The sequence below is a fragment of the Carlito syrichta genome, unplaced genomic scaffold (assembly GCF_000164805.1).
Source record: "Carlito syrichta isolate Samal-C Ts95f unplaced genomic scaffold, Tarsius_syrichta-2.0.1 Scaffold277815, whole genome shotgun sequence".
NCBI classification, from domain to species: Eukaryota; Metazoa; Chordata; class Mammalia; order Primates; family Tarsiidae; genus Carlito; species Carlito syrichta.
In genome coordinates, this window is record NW_007221911.1 from 126,734 (window position 1) to 152,873 (window position 26,140).

The following is a 26,140-nucleotide window of genomic DNA, read 5'->3' on the forward strand; positions in this document are numbered from 1 at the left end:
CGGGTGACTGAGTGAGATGCCAACTCAAAAAAAAAAAAAAAAAAGACCCAGTTGCTCCTCTGGATCCTGTATTTTCAAGAATGATTAATCTGTGTAATAAGCTGATTATGACAGTCATTACATTAAGAAAAAAAAGAATAATTGATAAGCTAACTATAATTATTCAGCCTTGAGTATTTAGCTGAAATTTTCTTGAAAAATGAATAAAGTGATGTTGGAAAACAACTGACCAAAGTTGTTGCCAATGATAAAATTAAAGTTTTCAAGAGAAAAATTAGAATAGTATAAAAATTTGTAAATGTCACAGTGAACTTGACAGCTTTTCAATACCTGAAGACTTTTCTGATGAAATCAATAATGCTATCAATTAGTGAGAGTTTTTGAAATTGTGTAATGAAATGTGCCAACATTTGGGTGACATATAACTCCATGAACTAGTACTTTCTAAGTGACCAATACACGATGTTTCAGAACTGTGCATGTGAAAAAAAAGGAAAAATTCAAATTTCAACATGGGCAGTGATTTTAATAAAGAACATACAAAATATTTAATGTTTTCTATTTCACATTGCCAGTCACCTTTAAGAAATTAATCCTTGTTGAGTTTTGGCATAGTATCAAACAATATACACAATTATCTGAGGTGGTTACTGAAATATTGCTCCCTTTTATAACTTCATATCTGTGTAAAGCCAGATTTTCTTCATCTATCTCAACCAAAATAACATGGTGCTGTGTATTTGCTGAAGAAGCAAAGATGAGAATTCAGCTGTCTTCTGTTAAGCTGGTATTCTAAAAGATACACAAAAACTATTAGACACTGTTAATCTTCTCACTGTTTTGGAAAATAGAGGTTTTTAAAAAAATAAATTATATGAATTATGTTGATATATAGTGGATTCTTTGTTGTTATAAAGTTCTGGCTTCAATATAGTAATTATTGGTGGAAATAGCTCACATAAATAAAAGGTCTTTGTGGTTCTCAGTCATTTAAATAGCTGGGTACTGTGGCATGTGCTTGTAGTCCCACCTACTCAGGAGGCTGAGGCAGGAGGATAGCTTGAGCCCAAGAGTTCAAGTCCAGTCAGGGCAACATAGCAAGAACTTGTCTCTAAAAATAAATAAATAATAATTTTTAGAAGCAAAGGCGTTTCTGAGGCCAAGAAGTTTGAGAACTGCTGATCTAGCTCGCATGGCATCTCAGCTGGAAACTGACCCTGATAGTCCAGGGATAATTAATGTCTTTCTGTGAATGTTGTAGCACTTGGTTTACATCTTTATTACAACACTTTCCACAGAGTAACATATTAGTTTGCATGCTTGTGAGCCCAGTGCTGATGCATAGTTAATACTCGGTACTCCATGAACAAATAGAATGAGTAAGGGTTCCTGGTCTCCTCATTCTATTCTCAGGACAGAATTATAATAAGCACACTGTAGTTCCTATGGTGGGCAGAAGGAGGTTATGCCTAAGATGTATATGGCAGAATGAAAGGAATTAGTGGAAAAAAATAAAATAGCCAATAATAGGTCATTGTTTCTGAAGGTTGACCTTTATACACACACAATGATCTCACCTGGTTAAATTTGCTGTGTTTTGCCCCCAATCCCTTCAGCCATACGGGAAATTTCTGTGGGTTGTAAGGAATAGTGGTTGGTTGAGAATCTCAGAGTTATGGAACTAAAGGGACTTTCAGAGGTGCTTTTCTTTTGCCACTTTCTTCAGGATTTTGGACATATAGTGAACCTAGAAGGCACATTGCTATGGTTACTTAAAGGTCACAGGGGAAGCCTATTGAAAGACTATGACATTTAAAGCAACTTTGGCATTTTTCCCAGGGGTCTTGATTTTAAAGAAGAGAGGTTGGTTGTTGTTCTAGAGCCACTTGGAAGAGTTTGAGCATAGAGATCATGTCTCAGAGTTTCTCACAACATCATTCACATAAGTTAGAGCCCATGGAAACATGTATTAACCTAGAGGCTAAGAAATAGTATTTTGCTTATCTGTGGAAACTTGTTCAATGTCAGCATTTCCCTGTAAGTGGTGATTTATTATTTTTAAATAATGTTGGGCTTCCAGAAAAGTTGCAAAAATAATACAATTCCCATGTACCTTTCACCCAGCTTCTCCTAATTTTCATCTTGCCTAACTGTAGTATGATGATCAAAGCTAAGAAATTAGCAGTGGTATGAGAATATTTTTAAGTAGTCCTTGGGCTAAAATTTTAAAAATATAATATTTAAACATATATTATAAAATATATGTACTGTAAAAATAGTAGGCATATGAAACCTATAATTTCATTGGTTTTATCACTAAGATTTAGATTAAGCAAGAAGTTGATTTAAAGTAAGTTTTAATTGGAAAACATAAAACTGACTAAAATTTCAGGTGTACATGGGCATGGCAATATTAAATTATGAAAGTGTGACTTAAATGACTGACATTTGGGGATCTCTGTCCAAGTAAATACTTGATTTGGGGATTTTTAAGAATTGACTTCCTTTCTCTTACTACTGTGGTAGATGCTCCCAGGACAATGGCCTCCCAGGTTGGCCCTCTCCAGGTTGTCTATTTCTGCATTGGCTACTTCTGAGTGATTTGCATTCTCTATCAGGTAGACTGAGGATGGTCAAGCCTAGAATAAAGTCCTTGCGTGTGGCCTTAGCAAATCTGACTTCCCTGTAATTCTCACATTACAATATAGATTGATGATTATAGTGGTGATGATGGAAGTTAATGTTCTTCTGAAGACTGGGCATTGACAACAACTTGGAAATGTTCACACTAGAGGGAGATTTGAGAGGGAAATGTAAATTATCCAGTTAATGGGTTTTCCCCAATATAAATGCAAAAACTGCTTTCATCTTCAGGTCACCATGTAAATCATGCTGCTGCCTGGCAGTTTTACGTCCTCCTACGTTCTGTGCAGAGATGATTACTAACAACTCTGGAGCAGGGTGACTATTTGAGGAGTTTAGATAGCCATGAGGGGTGTGCAAGCAGCTCAAAGGACTCCTGCCTTAACCTGGAAGAGATTTTGCTGACCGCATCTGCCTTCTGAAGTTCAGCGTTTCTTCCTCCCTCAAGAGTCAAAGTCACTTTAAATAATTTGCGGCTCTTGAAACTCATCCTTTTTGATGTCTGAGGTATAGGATTAAGGTTTTCCCCAATGTTGTTGTCCTTACAGAAATCAGAAACTTGCTAGATTAAATAATGACTTCCAGAAGAGCAAAAATGGTTTTTGGTACAGGTTATGGTTTTGGAATTATTATTTTTTTAAACTGGAACTTCTCCCAGTGAAAGTAGATTCAGTCCCACTGACTTTCAGATTATCTTCCTTTCACTTTTTCATATAAATTTTTTAATATGAAGAGTAACAGTGATATATAAAGGACTGATGCATTCCTTTGGATTGAAAACTGCCACTTGACAATCTTCTGTGCTTTTCTTGCTGCTATTCACCTGTCTTTCCAGACCACTCCACCTCGTCTGGTATTTTGAAGTACTTTTTCCAAGTCCTGGAGTGCTCTAGACTAACAAGACGAGCATTCTGATTTCTAAATATCAAATGCATGAACTGTAGCTAATTTGATTGTCTATTTCTGCATTGGCTTTTGTTTGTTTGTTAATTTTTTTATTCTCTTATTTTATTTCCTGGGTTTGCAGATCACGTAACAACTACTGGTACTTCTGGCATGATTAAAAAAAAATATGACACCAATTTGACCACTGGGCCACATGTGGCCCACCTTGCCTAGAATTTGTAAATTTGCTGGCAATGTGTGATTATTATTTTTATTACCTCAATTAACAATAAGTACAGAATAAATATGACCAAAGGGAAGCATCATCAGATCATGTCTACATAACCATTAGAACTGGGATTCATGGTAAAATGATGCATGCAGTTCCCTTTGGTTGTTGTAATACCAGTAGAGACTGATACTGCCCCATGTATGCATGAGGGGTATCTAGTAAATTGGGTCATTTATTCATTCTAATTTGGCAGTTGGGAGCTACTACACATCATATGGACTTACCTTATCTTGCTAAGCACCAACACTGATACTAACTAGCCTGTTGGGCAATTTCTTGCTGTAGTGTCTTGCTAAGCACCAACACTGATACTAACTACCCTGTTGGGCAATTTCATACAGTCAGGTGAGAAAGTACAGGACATAACTCTGCTTTGGTTTTGCCCCAAGGTGCCATTTATGAAGTACTTGTTGTTGGAGTTTAGTGAACCCAATGAATGTCACCTCTCCTTTTTAGTTAACTTCAGAACAAACTGAGAGACAGAACTAAGAGCCAGGCATTTGGAAATGAAAATACCACCCCTGTTACAATAAAACTCTGAGACATGGCTCAGACAAATCAAAAGGTTTGCTCTACGTTCTTTTAAACTAAACTTACATCCTCAGACATCAAGCTTCTTTGGATATAGAGCTGGCACTGCAAGCCCAAACATAGCATAGATAGCACAACAGAGATGCACTTTCTTCATGGGTGAAGATTTAAAATGCAGAGAGGGATAGAAGGCACTGAACACTGCCAGAACACTGCCAGATTAGTTCCTTTCCTATGTTTATCAATCAGATCAGTTTCTCTTCTTCCCATGGGGAGTGCAAGGATAGAGAGACCAGCCATGCTACCTTCCTAGAGACTTTTTATGTGTAGGAGCATGAATCCTGGGAAAGGAGGTCCCCCACAACTCCAACATTCACTGCATGCCAGGTCCATTGCTAAGTACTCACCCTCCGTCATCTCAAACACCACAACCATCCTAGGAAGTGCTATTTTATGAATGTAGAAAATAAGGCTTTGTAAGATAAGTAGTTTTTTCAAGATCACACAGCTAAGAAAGTGAGTGAAAACAATTCATCTATCAGTCTATCTGACTCCAAACCATTTGCTCTTAACTAGAGTACCGTGAGGTCTCAGAGCTCCTAGATTTACTAGCACTTTTTACCTTAGCATTACCCTGGACATGGTGCCATATCTCTATCGTGGTGTTACTATCTGCTCAATGGAAAGAACAACTCTGGCTTTAGATGAGAGACTTTTAAAGGGAATAGATGGCAAGGAATGGTTGTAAATTGCAATTAGCTAACATAAAGATGGATACCCAGTGAATCTGCATATAGATGAAGGATACACAATTAAAACATGGATAATAGTGTGCTCAGGCATTTTTTTTTCAAAATTGTCTTTACCTATGAGCTGACACATGCTAGATAAAGGGGGGTAGCTTTGTTTCCCATAAAGTGGCAAATGGGGTCACATTGTGCTTGGAAGATAGTTTTATTCATTTATCCATCCATAGAACACTTATAGAGCAGGGTGTCCCTGTACCAGGAGGTTCAGGGCTAAATTAGTAGGATAATTCTCAGATGACACAGGACTATGAAATACTGTACATACCAATAAAATGAAAAGTAGTTAAAAGATAACAACGTCTACCCATCCATGGTGGCTTCTTGCCAGAGCCATTTTCAGCTATTGTAACTCTTATTCTTTTCAAAAACACATTCACTGCATTTGACTTCCTATAATATCACCAGGATGATAGAATTCACTCATTCATCCAGTTGCATGGTTAAATATGACTCCTTTAAGATTCTTTCTGATTGGGGCTATTTGGAGCTAATAATTTTAGCTCAAAATGGTGGTGTTTGCGGGATACTCTTACTGAGATTTGGGTTATTTCCAAATAGTGTCTTTCTATGCCCAGTGCAAACATCTTTCAACTCTTTACAGCAAAACTTCCTTTTTATTTTTATTTATTTATTTATTTGTTTTTAGTTGGCATCTTACTCTGTCGCCCAGACTGGAGTGCAGTGGCCGCTCCCGGCCACCATAGCCTCGACCTGCTGGACTCCGGCTATCCTTCCACCTCAGCCTTCCGAGTACCCAGAATTACAGGTGCGCGCTACCACGCCCGGCTAATTTTTTATTTATTGTGGAGATGAGGTCTCACCAAGTTGCCCAGGTGGGTCTCGAACCCACGGGCTCAGGCAATCCACTCACCTCAGCCTCCCAAAGGCATGGGATCACAGGCTGAGCCACCGAGCCTGGCTGCAAAACTTCCTTAAAGTGATTTATTTTCTATGTGATAAACATACTTTAATAAAGGAAGGAGTGAAAGTACTTTGGATATTTATATGGAACAGACCAAGGATCTGCGATTCATCCTCTTGGGAACATTTTCTTGGTGGAGCCCTGGAACAGAAACAAGAAAGATGAGTGAAGGTTTTCCTGGCTCGTTCATACCCTTTTGCTGCTCTCTGTAGTTAAAGTCACTGAACTTATATCCACTTTGAGTCTTCTACTCTTTAAATTAGAATGTATCCTAAAAACCCACTGATAGACTTCTTAATTTTCAAGGTTCTCAATCATTCTAATTGACTCGTTTCTAACATCTAATAGATTTCTTGATTTTCAAGGTTCTCAATCATTCCCACAATGTTTCTGATCTTGTAAGACTACCTTCATCACTGCATCCAAAGTACCCTTCATGACTCAAGCTCTAAGCTTCTGTTCAGGACTTACATGCATTGACCCTGATTTGGTTCATGTCGTATCTTTCCTTCTGGAATGCTCTTTTCTCCTTCTCTGCCTCCTGAAATGATAGTCATTCTGCAAAGACCAGAATAACTCCCTGTCTTTGATAAAGGCTTCCCACATCTGCCCCATCTCACACAGATATTCCTCATCTCTAAAGTCCTACCGTTCTTGTTTCTTGACTTGCCTTATTTTATATTACTTAACTCTTCACCCTGCTTTTTTTTCTACCAGCTTGATAGTAAGCTCATGTATAGGAGGCACTACTTCTTGCGTGTCTTTTGTTAGCGCTCTTGTCTTTGCTAGAGCTCAGAACAATGCTATGTTCATGGTAGAGGTTCAATGAATAGTTACAGAATAAATGCGTAAGTTCTCACCTGTGCAGATTCACTAAATCCTGAGTGCTGTTGTTGACTCACACCGGAAAGGGCTTTTCAATGAACTGTCTTTTCCTTTCTTAATTTTCTGCATGGTGGAGTGGAAAGAGCATGGGCTTTGGTGTCAGAGAATCCGCCACGTATTTTAAATGAACAATGCCAGGTTTTATTCAAAACTCCTGAACATCAGTTGCCTCGTCTGCATGAGAGAGATAGTACTTTTTCTCACAAGATTGCAGGAAATAATTTTTTAGGGAAGCTGGCACAGTGTTTGGCACCAAGAAAATGCCTTTCCTTGATACTCTCTTGGACTATACCCAGGCTGCACCCTCTTTTCTGCTTTCACTCAGGTAGCACCCAAGTGTCCTTCCTTTTCTGTGTGGTGATATCCTGATTAATGAAAGCTTTCTAAGGAAACTCAGCTTGGTGCAAACAAACTCACAAAACCTCTTCTAAATCTTGTGAAGCAGAGCTGTCTGGGTGCATTAGCATGACAAAACCACCTCAGGACACAGCTATTTGTCCCAGTCCAGTTGAAGGTGGAGCCATGTTGGCTCAGCAAAATGACCAAGTGTTCTAAATATATCTGGGTCAGCAGCCTCTTCTTTCTGCGCTCTCCCTTTTTCAATCACTCCTCAACAACTAGGATTGCTTAGTGGCTTCCCCTCTGAATGGCTTCCCCTCTGCCCCACCATAAAAACTGAAGTATCCGATATAATTAATATTTTTTGATGAACTGATTGTAGTTGAGTGTGAATGACTTTCAGCTAGTGTACTACCCCAACCAGCAGTTATGGCTTAAGCCTTTTATGTCTATGGTGGAGTAAGAAGCTTTGACTCATGATCAGAGATCTCTAGCATCAGCAAGCAGAGAGATTTTCTAGGGCAGGAAAATTCTACAGTCCAAATCTGCTGACTTTACAGTTGTCCTTTAACATAACCCAAATTTAGCCTTTTCAAGGTGATAGGATATGTTGGCTCAGAAGGGGCGTCTCCCCTCTACCCTGATGGCTGGGCTGCCTACTCCCCTGGGGAGAGCTGACCTGGACTCTGAATCTGGAGCTTGTTTTGGTGACTGGAAAGGAGCAGGTAGATAAGTGGATACCCTATTATAATCCTCTTCCAACCTCTGGAGGGCCTGATTCCCCACTGGTACCCTGGAAAGCACCTCCTCCCTCCTTTGTGTATTGATATTTTAATCTCATTCTAAACTCTGTTCTCATCTTTTTCTATTCTAAGACCCATAAATGCATGCTTTATGCTTTCCAATGCATTAGATGCTATTTTAGTTAGCATTTCATTAGTAGATTTTCAATACGATAAAAATCACTGTAGATCACAAGAGGCAGAGTGGCATGGTAGAGTGTCAGGCTAAGAGTCAGGAGACCCAGGTTCAGTTTGACAGCACAGCTTTCATTGGCCCTCAATATTTTCCAAGCTAGCTCTGGATACTGGACATCCAAGACAGTTAGTGCCAAGCCTATGCCTTCACAGACCTTGAAGGTTTGTGTTCCAGCTCAACCTCTAGGTAATTGTGACCTTGAACAAGTGCATTCACCTCTCTGGATTATGCATATAATGATGGCATTGGAGTGGGTGAAGTTAATGCCCATTCCAGCTGTCGATTTTATGAATCTATGTACTGCAGACCTGCCTCTGGGAATTAATACTTCAAAGTAACATTTTCATATTGTAATAACCTTTCTTGTCTGATATCCTTGAACTCTTTTCTTTGTCTCTTACATTATTTCTATCTTAGTTAATAATGTCTATGACTGAGAAAAAGCCTGTGATGAGGACCTGTTCTCTTCAACAAGAGATGTTTGCTGGAATTAGAGGTAGCCTATTTGACTTGGTTTCTCCTTTTTGAATTATGTATCTCCCTGCATCCTTTCTTTTGTCTTCACAAGCCCTTTGACAGGCAGACATTATGGATATCTTTTTGTTTATCTCACCCATCAATATAATTGCTCAGCAATTGTGTTGTGACTCTTTAGAATCACATCTTAATAGACTTCATCTTTACACTTTGCTGATTGTCCACACCAGTAGTTTCTAATTCAGTGGTTCTCAACCTGGGGTGATTTCACCACCGCCTCCCCTCAAGGAACATTTGGCAATGGCCTAAGACATTTGGTGCTACAGGCATTCTGTGGGTAGAGGCTAAGGATACCAATAAACATTTTACAGTGCACAGAACAACCCACACAACAAAGAATTATCAAGTCCAAAGTGTCAATAATCCTGAGGTTGGGAAACCCTAGTAAAACTATTTTTAATTGCTTCAAAGCAGAAATCAAGTGTGTCCATTTCCATGTCAATAACATGCAGCTCAAGGATATGCAACAAGAAAGAGAAGACATTACTAACCACTAGGTAGATGAACAGAGCTGCTGTGGCCCCGTGACAGAATTTAGTCCTGTGCCCTTATGCAAGCATATCCAGGAAGATAGTTAGGAAGGTCTGACTGAAATCACAGTTATGGCATATTGCATAATGCTCTGACACATGTTATGATTATTCTATTGGGATACTTAGTCAAATGCCGTAAGACTGAAGACTCTGAGACAATCCAGCTAAGGAATCTTCAGAAGGGGATACTCCACATGAGAGTAGCCACAGTACTGTAGCAATGGCTTGTGAGGCATAAGGGTACCTACTGGGGGTAAAAACAGTGAGCAAAACCTTGGGTATGATGGGAATTTAACACGCTGACAAATTTTAGCACAGTGTCAGGCCCTTTTAATGGGCAGTGGCGCTACCTTTTTCAGGAAGAAAGGTCATCTACTCTGATATTTGTTTTACTCTATTTTATAATTCTCGAGTTAGAGCTAGTGATTCTCTATAAACCTGTGATAAAATATTCTAGAACAATGCTTGTAAAACTTTAATGTGCATATGAATCACCTACGGATGTAGTTAAAATGTAGCATCTTTAAGTACTTTTGAGGTGGGGACCAAGATGTCACATTTCTTAACAAGTCCCATGCTACGGTGTTTATGCTACTCATGAACACACTTTGAGTGACAAGTTTTTGAGACATTGAAGCTAAAAGTATCGTAAAGGTATTTAGTCTAAGCCTATATTTCACAAATGATGAAACTGAGGCCTGGTTGCCTCTAGGGCAGTCATGGACAGAGCATGGTGACCAGATGTCCAGGCCTAGCCCAGTCTCCACTTTCTCCTTTCTGCTCCCATCCCCCCACCTTGCTGCCATTTTTAACAAGTCACTTTGTGCTGCTGGACCTTGGCTTTATCTTTTTAAAAACAAGGGTGGGCTGTAGTCCCCATGAATTCTGCCAAAGCTGGATTTTCATTTCCCCCATGCTCTGTCATTTAAATGCCGATGACCACACTGCTCATGACTCTTTTCCCACTGTCTCCAGAGAACGAATCTGGGGAATGCGGGAAGCAGGGCTGGGTGGGCACATGATTGTTGGGGACTGGTTGGGGAGACTGGCAGGACAAGCAGGTGCCATCTTCAAATGGTGAGTGTGCCTCTTTGAGCTGAGCTCTAACCTTGGTCGCAATGAATCCTGGCCCTCATGGGGTTGGCTCAGGGCCACCACTGATGTGATGAGTTGCACAGAGCTTAATGGGAACTGGCATTCCTCGCTGCTGAGAAACGAGACAGCAAAGCGAAAGCAACGTCCTGTGGCAGTAGGCACACCCACCTGCCCTTCCACAGAAGTGCTCTTAGAGTTCTGGGGGTGGCACTTTCATTAATATTGCATTGGAGGGCAGTGAGGACAGGGTAAGGAAGATGAGAGGAGACCTGCACTGTCATTCACTTGGAGCGCCTCATTGTTCATCTGCTGTAATGTCTTCCCTGGCATATTGTTCTTTTTTTCAGGTCATTGTTATAACTAACCAAAATGGTTAGTCGTGGACGTCCCCCTGAGAATTCCTAAGGCATTTCTCAAAACTTATCTGAAAATAATGATTATACCCCTTCTCACAGGTTGGTTATTATTGCTAGAGTTTTCTGTCCCTCCTGTATGCATTTTAACCACTTCCTCTTTGCATTCTGTATTAGCATCCAGTGAAGCCACTTTTAAAACTTGGGAGAAAAAAATCAATACTTTAAGCAATAAAGACCTATTGTTTTTCACAGGAGTTTTCTTTGAGGATTTTTGCAGACATCAGACAATAAATCTCCTTTGCATCCCTTTAAGGCATTAAGGAGGATAGCTCCTTTCATTCCCCCGTGAATAATAGTAAGAGTGCAAGGTAGCAATTTAGTGTTTGCCTGAGTCCACTGCTGTGGGTTGGTGGGGAAGGAACCCACATCAGGTCTAGAAATCCAGACACCTTGTGATTCTCCACTCCAGTGAGGTTGCTCCCTGTAGTAAATTAGGCAGGATTCCAGGGGTGGGAGATCAGTGTTCTCTAACAAGATCAGAACAGTAAGAGCTGATTAGACCCGTGCGATGGAGCAGGAGCAGATAATGAGTGGTGGAGAGGTCAGTTAGGTGCTACTGCTTTCCGGGGCCTGCGTTTCAGAAGCAAGAAGGCACTCAGTGAAATGAAAATGTAACTCATTTAGTGTTGATGCAATGACATTCCTGTGTTTGCAATCTATTACCGATCTGTGCTTCTCAGTGCTCCTTGCAAGCATGGAGGCTAGCTGCATACATGAAATGATGAATTTTGTAGGTGCTAGCACAGTATATTGAGAATTGCCCATCCCAAAATGTGTGCCTTCATTTCTGCCACTGTTATCTGCAATCAGTAAATTCTTTCAGCACACCTTTCCTGGATGGCTGCTTATGGTCACACCATGGTCCCAAGCAGAGATGATTTTGTTTCCCTAGCATCTGATGCATAGTGGGTACTCAGGATGAGTTAGTGGAATAAATCAATGTCTGAATGAATTAATGTATGAACTAAGGCAAATGAGCCTGTTCCTTACTCTCTTATAGCTGTCACAAGCATGCAATCTGTAGCAAATTAGTTATCTTCTTGTGTCTCATTTTCTCCACCTTAAAAATAAAATTAAAGTCAACTTTTATAGGGCCAAATAATATGAACGAATCTATTCTCACCCTTTTGGATAAGTAGAAATGCTTACCTCAAATTACTGTTAGATATTCAAGTGGAAGGTCTTTACATTGGCTGGGCTATAAAATAATGGACTTTGTCTTTGTTCTGACAATATTCAATATGCAGGTGTTATTAAGACAACCCAGAGTCCCATTATTACACTTTGACTAACTTGATCTATCACCAGTTAGAGAAGAGAAAGGCAACAAGAGGTGTTTGAGATTCTGGGACACTCATGCTCACGTGGCACAGGGACTTTGAATTATGAGTTTTTAGATAGATAACTGTTTCAGTCTCTTAAAAAATGAATTTTTTTGAGGAGACAGAATGCTGTGGAAAGAGAAGAGCTTGAGATTTGTATCCAGACAGACCCTGTTTTGAATGCTATCTACAAGTGATTGCTATTCAGTGACTCAACTGCTCCGAGCCTGGATTTTCTCTTGACCTTTGGGAAGTTTAAAACTGATAAGGTGCCTATCACATAATCATTGCTCAATAGTTCTTTACATTCTGATTATTATTTAGGTCAATGCTTAGAGGCATCTTTATAGGGGCTTTAGTTGTATAACTAAGGTGCGGTATATGATAAAGTCAAGTTTCAACAGGTTAGATGACCATAACTCTGTGATTTTAGAGCTACTCTAATAAAGTACAAAATAGAAGATCTATTGTGATTTTATGAACTAACCAAAAAGGACTCTTTTCCTGAAAAATCTGACCCAAGCTAGGTCACAAGAAGAAAGAGAATACCAATACTGGAACATCTCCCTCATCTTTTTACCCCTTTCTCACTCTGAGTATGAATATCCACTAACACTTATAATTTTATTTGGTATGTGCTTCAGCAAATGTGTGTGATTCCAGGTCTTCAGTGAACAGCTTTGTTGACATCATAGCCGCTTGCACCTGTTAAACACAGGCCGTTTGCTAAGCAAGTGCTAGTACATATACCAAGGCAGGATGCTAGGTGGCTTGCAGAGAAATTACATTAGCTCTGTTTTTCCAGCAGGGCCGTTGGAATCCAGTTCCAGCTGGGATCCAGCCATCCTCCGTCTTGTACTCAGACTTTGGTGGGATTCTAGAAACTACTGCTTCCAGACTATTACTTTGGATGTCCTGCAGAAATTATTATCTTAATGCAGAAATGAGACCCTACCGCTGACATTCCTGTACTTCACTCCTGATGAGTGGGCTTAGGAGATATTGGGGTCAGGAGGGAGAATGCAGAGATTCAGCTCCAGGATCATAGAGTATTCCTTTCCCCACACCCTCCAACAGGATAGGAAAGCAGACTGCCACCATTCCTCTTTTGTGACTTCGTTTAATTCCTAATCATCCTACTTGGTGATTAAGTCAACGTTTTTGGCATCAGGGACCAGTTTTGTGGAAGATAATTTTTCCATGTGTGTGGAAGGTAGGTGGGGAATCATCAAACATTCAGTTCTCATAAGGAGTGCACACTCTAGATCCCTGGCACGCGCATTTCACAATAGGGCTCACACTCTTCTGAGAATCTAATGCGGCTGCTGTTCTGACAGGAGATGGAGCTCCACTAGCCTGCCGCTCACCTTCTGCTCTGTAGCCTCGTTCCTAACAGGCCATGGACTGGTACCTATCCATGGCCCCGGGGGTTAGGGACCCCTAGAAATGAATCTTCTCGACCAAGATAAAGTTCACATTTCCTACTCAGGGGAAAAGAATTAATTAGAATGTTATTTTTCTTTGTTTACATGTTTTTAGTAATGCGATACTTTACCCACCTCTTTCAAATATAAAGGGAGCATATGTTCACAGTATTTGGTCCAGAAAAGATAGGAAAGAATAAAGGGGGGGGGCATTATTGTTAACCTTACCAACCAGATGGAATCTGCTAAGGTTTGGATGTTTGTTTCCTCTGAATCTCATGTTGAAATTTGTTCTCCAATGTGACAACGTTTGGAGGTGGAACCTGGTGGGAGGAGTTTGGGTCATGGGAGTAGATTCTTCATGAATAGATTAATGCCTTTCCTGGGAGGCGAGTGAGTTCTAGCTCTGTTAGTTCCCACAAGAGCTGATTATCAAAAGAGCCTGGCACCCTCACTCCCCACCTTCCCTGACTTTCTTTCTCACCAGTGGCTCCCGTTCTGCATTCTGCTCTCTGCAGTAAATTGGAAGAGCCTGAGGGCTTCACCAGATGCAGATGTCCAATCTTGAATTTTCCAGCCACCACAATCATGAGCCAAATACATTTCCTTTCTTTATAAACCACTCAGTATCAGGTACTCTTTTATGGCAACACTAAACTCACTGACAGAAACTTGTTGACACATAGGTGCATTCCCTTCTTTTTAGGTTTTTACCTACTTAAAATATAATTGCACATATAATTCAAAATCTTGGTTTTCATTTAAAGAATTAATATAAACAAAGTCCCATATCATAAAAATAAAAAAACCCTTAATTTTATAGACTCTAGGAAGGCAGAAAATGGGTTTACTATTATGTTCTCAGTGTCTGTCAGAGTTTGTGATATAACATAATCTCTCAGTAAGTATTTGTTGAATAAAATCAACAATGATATTTTAACATAAATATTCTACTGATTAATACTGACATTTTCAATTTTTAAAAATTATACCTAATGCTGCAATGAACATCTTTGATATAGCAAACTCCTTTTTGTATTTCTGATTATTTTCTTAGGATAGATTCCCAGAAGTACAATTACACACTCAGTCAAAAGGGTACTAGCATTTTAAAGTTCTTGGAACATATTACCAAATGGCTTTCCAGAAAGGTCATATTAATGTATAGTTCCACCAGAAGTGGATAAGAGGCAATTTCACTGTACCCTGGACAGACAGGGAATAAACACAGCACTAAGGACCACTTGGGCAGCTCCATTTATCTGGGAGGACAGACAAGAACAGCTTCTGGTGAATTGAGGGGAAGATATTTTTTAATAGGATCTGAAGACTGAAATGTGTTACGTCTTTTAATTAAAAAATCCAATAACTGCAAACCGAATCTCAGAGTGCAGAAAAAAATGTTTTAGGAAAACTGAAATATAAGGTTTATTCCACTCAAGAGGCCTAGCAGCCAGCCCCTGCGAACCTCAGAGAGGATGCTTTGTGCCAGGAGCTAATGGTAACCTTGTCTGCCTCTGCCATTCAGTGTCAAACACTTTAACGTGGACCAGGCTCATGCCAAACTCTCTAGGTGACACTAATCCCTGATTTAATTACCCTTGACAGTGTGTGATGGGCCTTAACAAGCTAGAGTCCCTAATGAGCTGCATCTTGGGGTTTTAGAGCGTTACCTGAAGGGTGTGGCTCTCACCCAGGCTAACTCTGGTGGGTGTCGAAAGCTAGCTGCCAGGCTCAGGAATTCAATGCAAATGACGGCACTGTCCGGTGACCTGCAGCAATATGGGTCTAAGTGGGGAGGTGACACATACTATTTTTCTGGCCCTAAAAATCATTAGAAAAGAAGAAATCCAAGAAAAAAATTTAAGAGTATCTGCACTAGATGGGTGCCATGGCACCTCCCCTATCATATTGCCATTATCACAAGCTGTTGTACTTTTTTGTTGTTCATTTCAAGTCTCCTATTGACTTACGATGGGGTAGGGGTGGGAGAGTACACTTACTAACTACTCTGGAGGGATAGATATCTTAACCTGATAGCCAAGGTTATATAGTCAACCCTACCTTGAATCTGTAAAGTCTAGATTTATTTTTGGTTCTCTTTGTTAACTGAGGCAAGATTACTGTCAACAGGAAGAAATAATAGAGAAATAAAAAGTCTAATAAGTTTGAAAGAGTCCCATATCGTGTGATATGATGAGTTTAATCACATGATTTAAACTAAAGTTTAGCCACAAATGAGATGTTCTCCTTATGTTCTCCTGTGGCCTCAGGACAAATTAGTTAACCATTGTGAGCCTCAGTTTCCTCATCTGTGAAATGTTGATAGCAGTACTCAGACTGAAGAGTTCTTGTTCACATTAGAAGATGGAATGCACAGAGAAGAGAGCATAGTATGTCTCTTACCACATCATTAGGGCTTGAGAATGGTAGGTGCATTTTTCTCTTTTTTCTTATTAGATTGTTATTATTTTCCTATTCCTTTCTTTCTGTTTAGCTCTTGTTTCTCAGGCAGATATTAAACAAAGAAACACAGCCCCCAATCTGAGAAGGATTTGAGTTGACAGTGCTTCTGTGTCTGGTAGCAGCAATGCTTCCCTGTTGGTGGAATACCCAGCTCCTAGAAAAGCTACTCTCAATCTTATTTCTTGATGTTTCACCTCCCTAAGTCAATCTTCTGTCCTTAAACTGATTTTTAGTTTGTTTTTGAAATCATAATCATCTCTTTTATGTGCATTTGGTTCTCAGTGTTCTGGATGTGAATTTCTCACCTGGAATTCACACCAACTTGTTCTATGAACTCAATGATTGTACAGTACCTTTATCCTTTATACACGTCTACTGGAAAACTTTTACACTGCCTGAAGATTATTCACCATTTGTTCCCCAGTAAGATGAATCCTACCATTTGGTGAAATGTGGCACCTTCATCTACCGGTCTAGTTTAGCACATGACCTGGTCTTCTTAAACTAATCACCATCCTTCCTTGGAACTCATTGGCACCTTTGACAATTAGAGGCTGATTCCTTCTTTGTTCTTAGAGTCACACTTCTTTTGACTGTTCATCACATTCTTATTTCATGGCAGATAAGAAATTTCAAAGCTCATATATTCAGAGCAGAAATAAGTGAGTTATGTCCCAAGGCCAGTGACTGGTCTAGACTTTGCTGGTTCAGATGCTAGTTCTACTCACTTCTCCAGTTTCTTTTCAATCCATTGTATAAAATTAAGCAACTCTTTCCCTCAGTTGCCCCCGTAAGAGATTACTCTTTTCGATTCTTGTCTAATACCCAAAGACCATAAACACACTTTTGAAATCACAGAAGAAAAAGAAAAGTCATTTTCTCACAGATGTTTCTTCTAAATTTTGATTTGGGAGTTGCATATAGGATATCATATTTGGTGCATACACGCATGAACAGACATGCATTGACTTCAAAAATAGTGATACTGTTAGTTCTCCAAACTAAGGGAAAGAATATTTTAAAAATTGTGAGCTTGTTCAGAAGTAACTCATTTGACTTTTGAAAGCAATATATGGAGAATATGAGGAGAACAATTTTAACTCGCTAATAATGTTTTAACGTTTAGAATTTTGATTCAATTAGGCAAACAATAACGTGATTTGCATTCTTTGAATGTATCATAAAAAGTCTAGTACCAGGCATAGAGGCCATCTGGTGCATATTGAGAAAATTTGGGGTGAGTATAGCCTACAAAGCTAAGAAATAATCTCCAGAGAGTCTTGTGGAGAAAAAGGAAGTGGAAACTCTTTTGTTTTCTTTTTTATATAGTACTTCCAAGTTATGACTCCTCTTCAGAAATGTATTGTTTGCTCAGATTCATCTAATGACAGACAGTTATGTGAATAATCCTTAAATCTCCACTCATGGTGTAGTAATTAAGAAAAGATGAAGGCCCCCAAACCATTTCTATTATTTAATTGAAACTTACATTATTATTATTTTTACCATTTTATTTTATCAGAACCTGATGATTGCTTCACTGGGGCATTGTGAGTTACTGTTTGTAAAGGAATTGTGTCTCTGTGGAATAAAGGTCATTTTCTTTTGCTGCATAAGTTGACATGAAAAATTACATCTACAGCAAACATTTACGTTTTGAATCATATGCGTACAGGATGCTGTTGACCTGACAAACTGTTTAAATAAATCATCAAAATGTGATGCAATCCATCCAACACTTTTGAAAGAACTTGAAAGTGAAATTATAAAACTGTGGTCCTGCTGTGTCGGGCTCCTGTGTGAGAAATCCAAGTGCCAGTGTCAGAGATACCCAGGCATCCTTGAAGGGACCTATGGGCTCTCAGACTTCCATTTCAGGACAGAGGTGAAGCAGTTGCAAGGAGAGTGTCATTGAATGGATAAAAAGCCATAGCCAGAGTGGAAGGATAGCATAGTGGTCAAGGTCTTGGGCTTCAGACCTAGACTGAAATGGTGGGCCGGGTGTTTGCAAGCTGCTCGATTTCAGAGAAGGCATGGGCATGGGTAGAATGGCAGAAAATACTGTGACATGGTGACAAAGTGGTGTAGATGTCAAAGAAGAGAATAAATGAGTGCTTCTCGGAATAAAAAGCATTAACTGTGGGGTCTTCTAGAAACCACTACTTCAGATTTTTTAATTTAACATTTTAATATTTTTATAGAAGAGAGGTCATAATGAAATGTCTTTAGTGTGCAGTCAACACTAAATTCTTCCACATACAAGAATGTCAAGCCAATAGAAATAAATTTCAGAACTATCAGAGAAGTTTAAATGAGAGAATTGAAGGATAACTTAAAAAAAATTAAGACTTCATTTTTTACAGCTCAGTTGAGTACAGCCTATCTGCACAAGATTTGTCTGCCTGCTCCAGTGAAAGTCTTTTAGGCTTATTGTTTGTGCTCTTTATTTGACTCAGGGTATATGTTTTCTTCAAAATATTATTTACCTTTTTTCACGTATATCTTGACTCATCGATTACATTGTAATTTTCCTTCTGTTATTACCAGAACCTACCACAGAGTCACTAGAATTCACTAGATCCTCAATAAGCCTTTGTTGATACTCTTGATGTTTGTCTTAGTCCAAGTTCCCTAGAAAACAGGGCTTGAGGCAAGGACTAAATTCTGTTACTTTCATTGCAAGGTGAGGACCATAAGAGTGAGGAGAAAGTGGAGTTAGCAAGAGAAGAATTGGAAATGATGTGTGATGATACATCATCATAATAGCCACCGCTTCAGGACAGCAGCAAGAAGACTTAGCCAGTGATGTGGAACGTACATTTGCTTTGCCAAATGGAAAATCTTTGGACAGAACTACCCCACTCCTTGGAACAGTCCATGTCAGTGAGGAAGGAGAGACCACTTATTTGCCTGGCTCCTTTCCTTGTCCTGTTTTCCATTGGCTTTTTCAGTTAACTTGTATGCTTCTGGGTTGTATCATCTCTGGCTCCTACAGTGGCCACTCAGCAAGCCAGATCACAGACCCTAAAGTATGGTGTTACATTTGGTATGAAAGTTGCAGAAGACATCAAGACTCAAGAGGCACAGCTTATCAGCCTTGTTTTATGTCCATAGCCAAGAGGGTGGGGGGGGCATCTGTCACTCCCAGGCAGGTAGCTGGGCCCAGGCAGCAAAGCTCTGCTCTCAGATATCAGCTTCAACTCTTACAAAGCCCGCTGGATTGAAGCAAGAAGGTGAGAGTCTCAGAGGTAGGGAAGGCCAAGGAATCAGAGGATACTTATAAGATGCATGTGATAGAATGATAATATTGATAGTAAAATAAAAGCACTGATAGCAAGTAATGAAAAAAATGAAAGCACCGAAGAGGCCAACCAGAATCAACAAATAAATGGAAGAAATTTTAAATGTAAGGGTAGGTTAAACACTCTTCAGTTTAGACGAGTGAAGGCCAAGAGGAGTTCTAATCAAATGGTTACAGATTTGTTCATAACATCCTGGAATATTAAACATAAGGGGCATCCTTTGAAGCTTGAAGGAGAGTTAATTCGGGAAAAATGAAAGGGGTTATTATTATTACTACTTAATACAGTAGGTAGTAAACACATAGCCTATATTATCCTCAGAGGTGATATTATCAGAAAACACAAATTGGTTGAGGAATAATTTGGGTAAGTTTATCTTTTATGGAGACATAATCAGCCACTGTGAGGAAATTAAGGATGTTTAGGTTACTAGCCCCGATATTTTGAGATTGAGGTCATAAGAGACAGTAATGTCCTTTGGTGTCATTTTCAATGATTGGGTCCTGGTCTGGATGGATCATTGGTCTGAGCCCATATAGAACTGTTTTATAAACCTATTTTTATCATTAATATCCATAGTAATTTCAGGGACTTTTTCCCTTGAGGGAGGTGTGAATACCTGTGGAGGATGTGTCAAAGTTGTTGCCACCATATCTAGAGGAGCATCCGACATTCCTGTAGAGGATGGTGTTCACTGTAAGGACGACTGTGCCTTTGTCAATATGTAGTCTATTAGCATTTAATTCTCCTCTACAAGCCAGTGAGGGATTAAATGGGCAATCAATCCACGTGATCTTTGCATAGTCATTTGAAACACAAATATAAAATACATTAGTTTCATTATGCTCATTCTGAACTCCAGTTCTTTGCCTAAATTAATCACTATACTTGGATTCATTTCTCTCTCTGTTTATCCAATCCATGCACTGAAAGACTTAGACAAATTCCCATTTCTCCATAAAATCTTCTCTAACTACTTCATTCCTTGCGGCCTTTCGCTGCTTTAAATCATTTGGCATTTATTGTATTTATCATAAATATTCAACTTTATGCTGTATTGAATTGGTTGCTAATCACTTTGTTTACACAAAGATTTTGCTGCTCTCGCTGGATCTTAAGTCCTATCAAGATCAGGAGTGAGTTCTCACAGCACTCTCGTGCTCTGCCAGCATCTAGCACAATGCCAGGCACTTAGTTGCTGCTTGCTGAACACTTGCTGAGAGATAGGTTGGCATGCGAGGGGAACACCAGATTTGGAATGGCAGGCAGCTCTCTGTCACCACGTGTGAACATGCTTCCTAGTTGCTTTTGGATAATGAAAGCAGTCCTTAATTTTCACTGAGAGTAATAAAAGTTATTGCCCCTTTTAGTGTTGCTAACTTACTCCCACTTCTCCTCCCCTATCAAAACACGCCAGTGAATTCTAAAGACCTCCTAATTGATAATAAAGAGAACTTAATCTCCTACCTGATTTTTAAAAAGAGAATTTTCTGTCCCTGTCTTTTTTCTTTGTTCCTCTGGGCAGAGGCTTCTGTGGTAGCTGTTAGCAAAATGCTTCAGGCGACATACATCAGATCTAGAAATCCATCATTACTAAGTTCCTCCTAAGCTAAAATCTGAGATGATATACAGTGTCGAGCCACTGCAACACAGAGCTCACACTCACACCCTTCCCAAGTATTCTGTGAGGTCTCAAGGGCCTTCATTTTATCCCTCCTGGTGAGAATTTTTAGGGAGGGGATTCATCTGCGGTAGAAGGCACAGAAAAAGCTTAGAGCGAGACTGAGTTGGATAATTTGGCCTCATACGTGCTACTGAACTTCCATCAGCCTCAATTTCACTATCTTCCCAATGCTTCTTGTGAGAATAAAACGAGATGAAAATATGTAAAATACAAGGGCAAATGAGGATAGTGGATGCTCCATTGGCAGGTTGAGATCCCAACCAGGACTCCCAAGGCTGTTTGCTTGCTTTAAGTTTATGTACTCATTCTAGCAGGGAAAAGATGCTGAACTAGCACCCTGTGCTTCTTAGAGAAATGTGGTGTACTTAGATGGAAGAGGCAAGCCCTCCATGGGAAGCAGCTCCCAAAGCCCTGTGATAATCAGATGTGCGGCTGAAAGGCTTCCTCAAAAACATCTCCATCACAGAAAACAAAATTAAATGCCCTTAAATCAAACCTTTTACACAATATACCTGTCCCCTTCTGGGACGAGATGGAAATAGACTTGCCATTCTGGGGCTTAATTATTTTACCTTTCCCTTCTTTGCTGATCAGCTACTGAATTCAGCTTCCTGCCTAGGGTTAGCTCACAAGTTGATTCTGAGGCCTCCCAAAGGCTTGGCCATGCCAATTTCATGCTGCAACACTGTCCAGTATGCAATCAACTTATAGAGCTAGGGCAGGTAAGATGCAGCTTGAAACGAATAGCTACAGTCTGTAGAGAAAGTCTGCTGTTGAGAACCCTGCACTCCTGGCATAAAGAAGTAGCCCATGGGCCCCAGGAACCCACTGGGTGGGATTAGGGTAGGAAGTTGGTGTAAACAGATAGGAATGTGAGGTTCTACTTTCCATGATCTATGGAGACATTGAGTAAAGAAGGGTTATATGTTTTGGAGCCTCTATTGCCTGCCTCATCTGTAAAAAAAGAAAAAAATAATGCCTGCCCCGCTTTCTGCATGGGGTCCTGATGACAAACAGATGCTCCCATGTATTTTGGATTACTAAGTAAATCACAAAAGGTACTGTGCAGTTGTTGGGGATTAATTGCCATGAGGATGGGGGAGTCTAGTAATAATAATTATTATTTGGTGAATCATTTTCTCTGTTTTTTTAATGAGCACCTTGAACATTTTTGTGAAAATTTGTGTTAGTCTTCTGTATTTCCCATTGATTATTGGAATGAAGCCATTCCCTGTCATGAAAGGGTTTGCCTGGGACCACTAATAATGAATGCATTCTGCTCAGCATACACTGGCTTCCTTGACTCCCTTCATGAAACCTCACAAGAGAATGCGCGTCTTCCCCCTGACTAGTAACTGACCCTGTGGTCGAGTCCAGATCCATGTGGCTTATGTGTGTTATTAAAGTAAACGAGGCAGAACCAGCTGCCTTGGGCATTCCCTGGAGTGGCAAGCAGTGCCCTGGCCTGGAGCTGGGGCTGGTGTTTCAAGAAGTGCTTCAGTCATGGTCATCCCCAGAGAGGGGAAGGTTGAGGGCCTCAGAAAGGGCAGTGTACTTTGGTGTTCTGATCCTAGCTTGCTAGCTCAAGGGCTCCTCTCTCTCAGCCTTTCTATAATTTATTGCAAGCAGCTGAGAAGACCTTTTAGATCCTGGGCATTTCTGCCTCCAGTTCTTTGAAATGAGAAGGATAATTCCCGTCACCTCCCTTGCGGGAAGGCAGTGAGTCTGATGAGTTAGGTAATGTCTGGGCAGAACGCTGGCCACTGTGAGGTGAGGAGGAGTGTAGGGTGGCCAGATACAAAAGCTTCAGGTGGTGACATGAGCAGTCAGGTTGCCAGGTCAGGGCTGTCCCCCTAGACTTGCCAGCAAGAGTATGAACTGAGCATGGTGTGGTAGAGTGGTAAGCAGCAAAATAGGGAGAAGAGAAAGGGAATATCCCTGCTTTACTTCTTAAAAATCTTCTCTGGCACCCTTGACCTTGCAAGTTGTGGCTCTGTCCTACTACCACATCCAAGCAACCATCAAATATGTTGGAGCCATCACTGCCAACTCTGATGTCCCCAGGTATTATAGCTAATCGGGTTGACAGGAAGCAAAGCCAGTTCCACTCTCTGGCTTTGTTTTGGGTGGCGTCATGCTCTGCCTCTTGAAGAACAGTGAGATTCAGACCCGTCACTTCTGATCTGCATCTCCCTTCTGCTGCTGGTCTCTGGCCATCTACACGAACTCGCTGGGCTCTCTCGGTCGTGCGGTAACACATGGTTTCCCCTTGCCACTTCCTTGTTGCAACTCATTCTGAAACCACTTTGGCATGAGGAGAATGGGATCTGGCAGGTACCAGTAGGGTCCCCATCGATCTCTATTTTAACCCAATAACCCCAAAGTACTCCAGGTAGCAGCACTACTTCCTTCCCTCAGCATTTATGCCCTCTGCTTGAGCCAAGAAATGAAACTGCCAGTTTTCTGCTAAGTGGGTCAGGAAGGCCTCTCATTTTCTTGCCCCTGCTTCAACCCCATTGACAACATCCCTGTGCCGTTCTCTGCCACCACCAGGCCCACCATTTTGGTTCTTCCTTTAGTTCTCCGTCAGCTTAAACCCTGGGCACATTCAACTGACCTCTCTGATCGAATATGGGTCCTCAGCACAAAAACCCATGACTCTCAGAAGGGATACGGGGAATATACTCCATAGGTCTGTTTTTCTACCTAATTTTAGGGGCCCTAGATTAGCAAATTGTGGAACTGTAGGATGTGAGAGCTAACAGAGCCTTATAGGAGTTGGAGGAAAGGAAGGAAGAGGAAAACGCTATGTTTTACAGATCACTCTGTGTGTGCTAAGAGCACTAACATGCTATATACCATAATTTTTACTCCAAACTTCATAAAGAGTAGGAATGAATATTATTATCCTTTTTTTATAGCCAAGAACTTGCCCACCATCACACAACCATCAAGGGGAAGAACTGATAACCCAAAACACTAATCTGTCTGATTTCAAGGGCCACATTCCTCCCATGAAATGCCCTTTTCCTGCCTTAGAGTTCCCCTGGGCTCCTTCCTTCACTTCTGCTGAGCAAACAGAAAATGGATCATTTGTGTATCACATGTTGAAGGTCACAGAGCTTTTTTAGGGACATAGATCTCTCATAGGCCTTTTACCCAGCCTCCTTCCTATAAAGCAATCAGCACCCCCTTTCATCCTCTGCAGGGTGATGATGATACTGGCATCCCTGTCTCTGAGCCTTTGGGAACCTGAGACCTTTTGTCCTCACTATAAAGCACACATGGACTTTACATATCAAGAAAGCACCAGCAGCAGCAACAGATAAAACAAAAGTAAACAAAACCTTGTCTATGGAGTTTTTAATCCACAGATCTGATTTCTCTGGGATGCAAATACTCCATACTTGTAAGCAGCCTCCATTTCTAAACCTCAGCTCACAACAGTCTGACATACAAGCAGTAGGATGATCAGAGGAAATATTGGCATGAGATCCACTGAGCTCAGTTTGGAAGAGAGAGGAAGGTGCTTGCTCAGGATGCCTACCAGGGAGACGTCTTCAATGCGGTGCCGCTCAAGCACACCATGCACTCTGGAGGAAGCCCTCTTCCCAGTGACTGTACTGACCACTTGGGCTTGGGTCTCTCCCTTAGAATTCTAGCAACTACGAGGAACTCAAAGGCAAATACCAACCTACAAAAAAAAAAAACGGGAGACAGAGTCTGTGTGAGTGAGATAGGAAGGGCAAAAACTCATTATAGAAGAAAGTGCTGTCTTTTTGCAATGGAGAGCCCTCCTTGTGTCTGGAAGTCATGAATATTGCATCAAAAGAATAGACTTATTTAAGAGAAGGAAAAAGAAACCAGAAGCTGGGAGAATTAAATAACTCCTGGGAACTAGCCTTAGGAAGGGCTTTTCAATTTGATTGTGGAACTAGTTTCTGTCAGGGTTTTGCCTTGGATTTTTAGCTTTGTGTGAATCCAGATCAAGAAAATCCCTTTGGGATGCCTGAAGTGAGGAAAAAGCCTTTGTGACCAGAGGGCAGGCGGGTGTCCTTGTAACCAGTGGGGCTCACGGCACCCACTGGGCCCAGTGCCTGAGTTCTATAGTGTTTGTACGTAAAACGTCCCCGTGATTCAAACGCACTGGGGTAGTTGAGGATGTTTGAAGGTGGGTATCATTGTTGCAGCTCACCGTTTTAATACTTTGATTATATATCAAGCAATCAAACAAACATACTTCTAGGGGCCTTTGAGCATGAGATGAGATGCAGGAGCTCTATTGCTGCTTCGTTCTCCTGCTCATTTTGTGCAGAGTGGAATAAACATCGGCAAAAACGATACTGCTGAGAACAAGGAGGAGGGTCCCACTTCCTGGACCCTTTATCTGGTTTTGAAGCCTGACTTCCTGTGGACCATGCAAAAAAGCACCTGCCTTCTGTATGGGGGTAGAATTCTCTGAACAGCTTCTCCCCAAATCTGCCCTTATTTCTTCCCCTGAAATTTTGGGGCCAAGGGGCCACTTCCGCTTGTGGATAGTCTTAAGAAGGGGAGGGGGACATTAATGGATATCCTTGGGGCAGTTCTGTATGATGGCTGAGAATGGAAGTGGTCACAACAGCAAGGAAAGGCAGGAAGACAGGAGGAGAAAGAGAAAGCAGGGAGACATTCGACCCATCACAGACCCAAATCCACGCTGTTTTGCGTGGGCAAGACCACTGCAGGAGAGTCTGGAGTCCTGGGAGGACTGACTCCCAGAACTTAGTGCATTTTAGCTTGCAAGTTGCTCAGAAGGATGAGAGGTTTGGGAGAAAAGAAGGAGAGAAGGAAGGGAAACCAAAATACCCTTTGCGTTTCTGCACCTCCTTTTGAGTTAAGAAGGGCTCTTTAGCCAGAGCCTCCATCCAGAATCTCGTTGCCACAGCAACCCGCTTACAGCCTGCAGGGCTGTGACAGCCCACTCTGGAGCTCGTGCTGACTCCCAAACAGAAAATGTTAGAGGGGAAGTTTTGTTTCCTGGATTGCTAATGTTAAATATACACACACGGAGGTATGTAGCCATCTGTGAAGTCAGTAG

The 26,140-nt window shown here is 40.8% G+C and overlaps 1 protein-coding gene across 2 annotated transcripts in view; it reads left to right on the forward strand.

Annotated features, from left to right (window-relative positions):
* Positions 1 to 26,140, forward strand: part of ASTN1 (astrotactin 1) — a 318,270-nt gene that overhangs the window by 20,076 nt on the left and 272,054 nt on the right. The window lies entirely within an intron of this gene.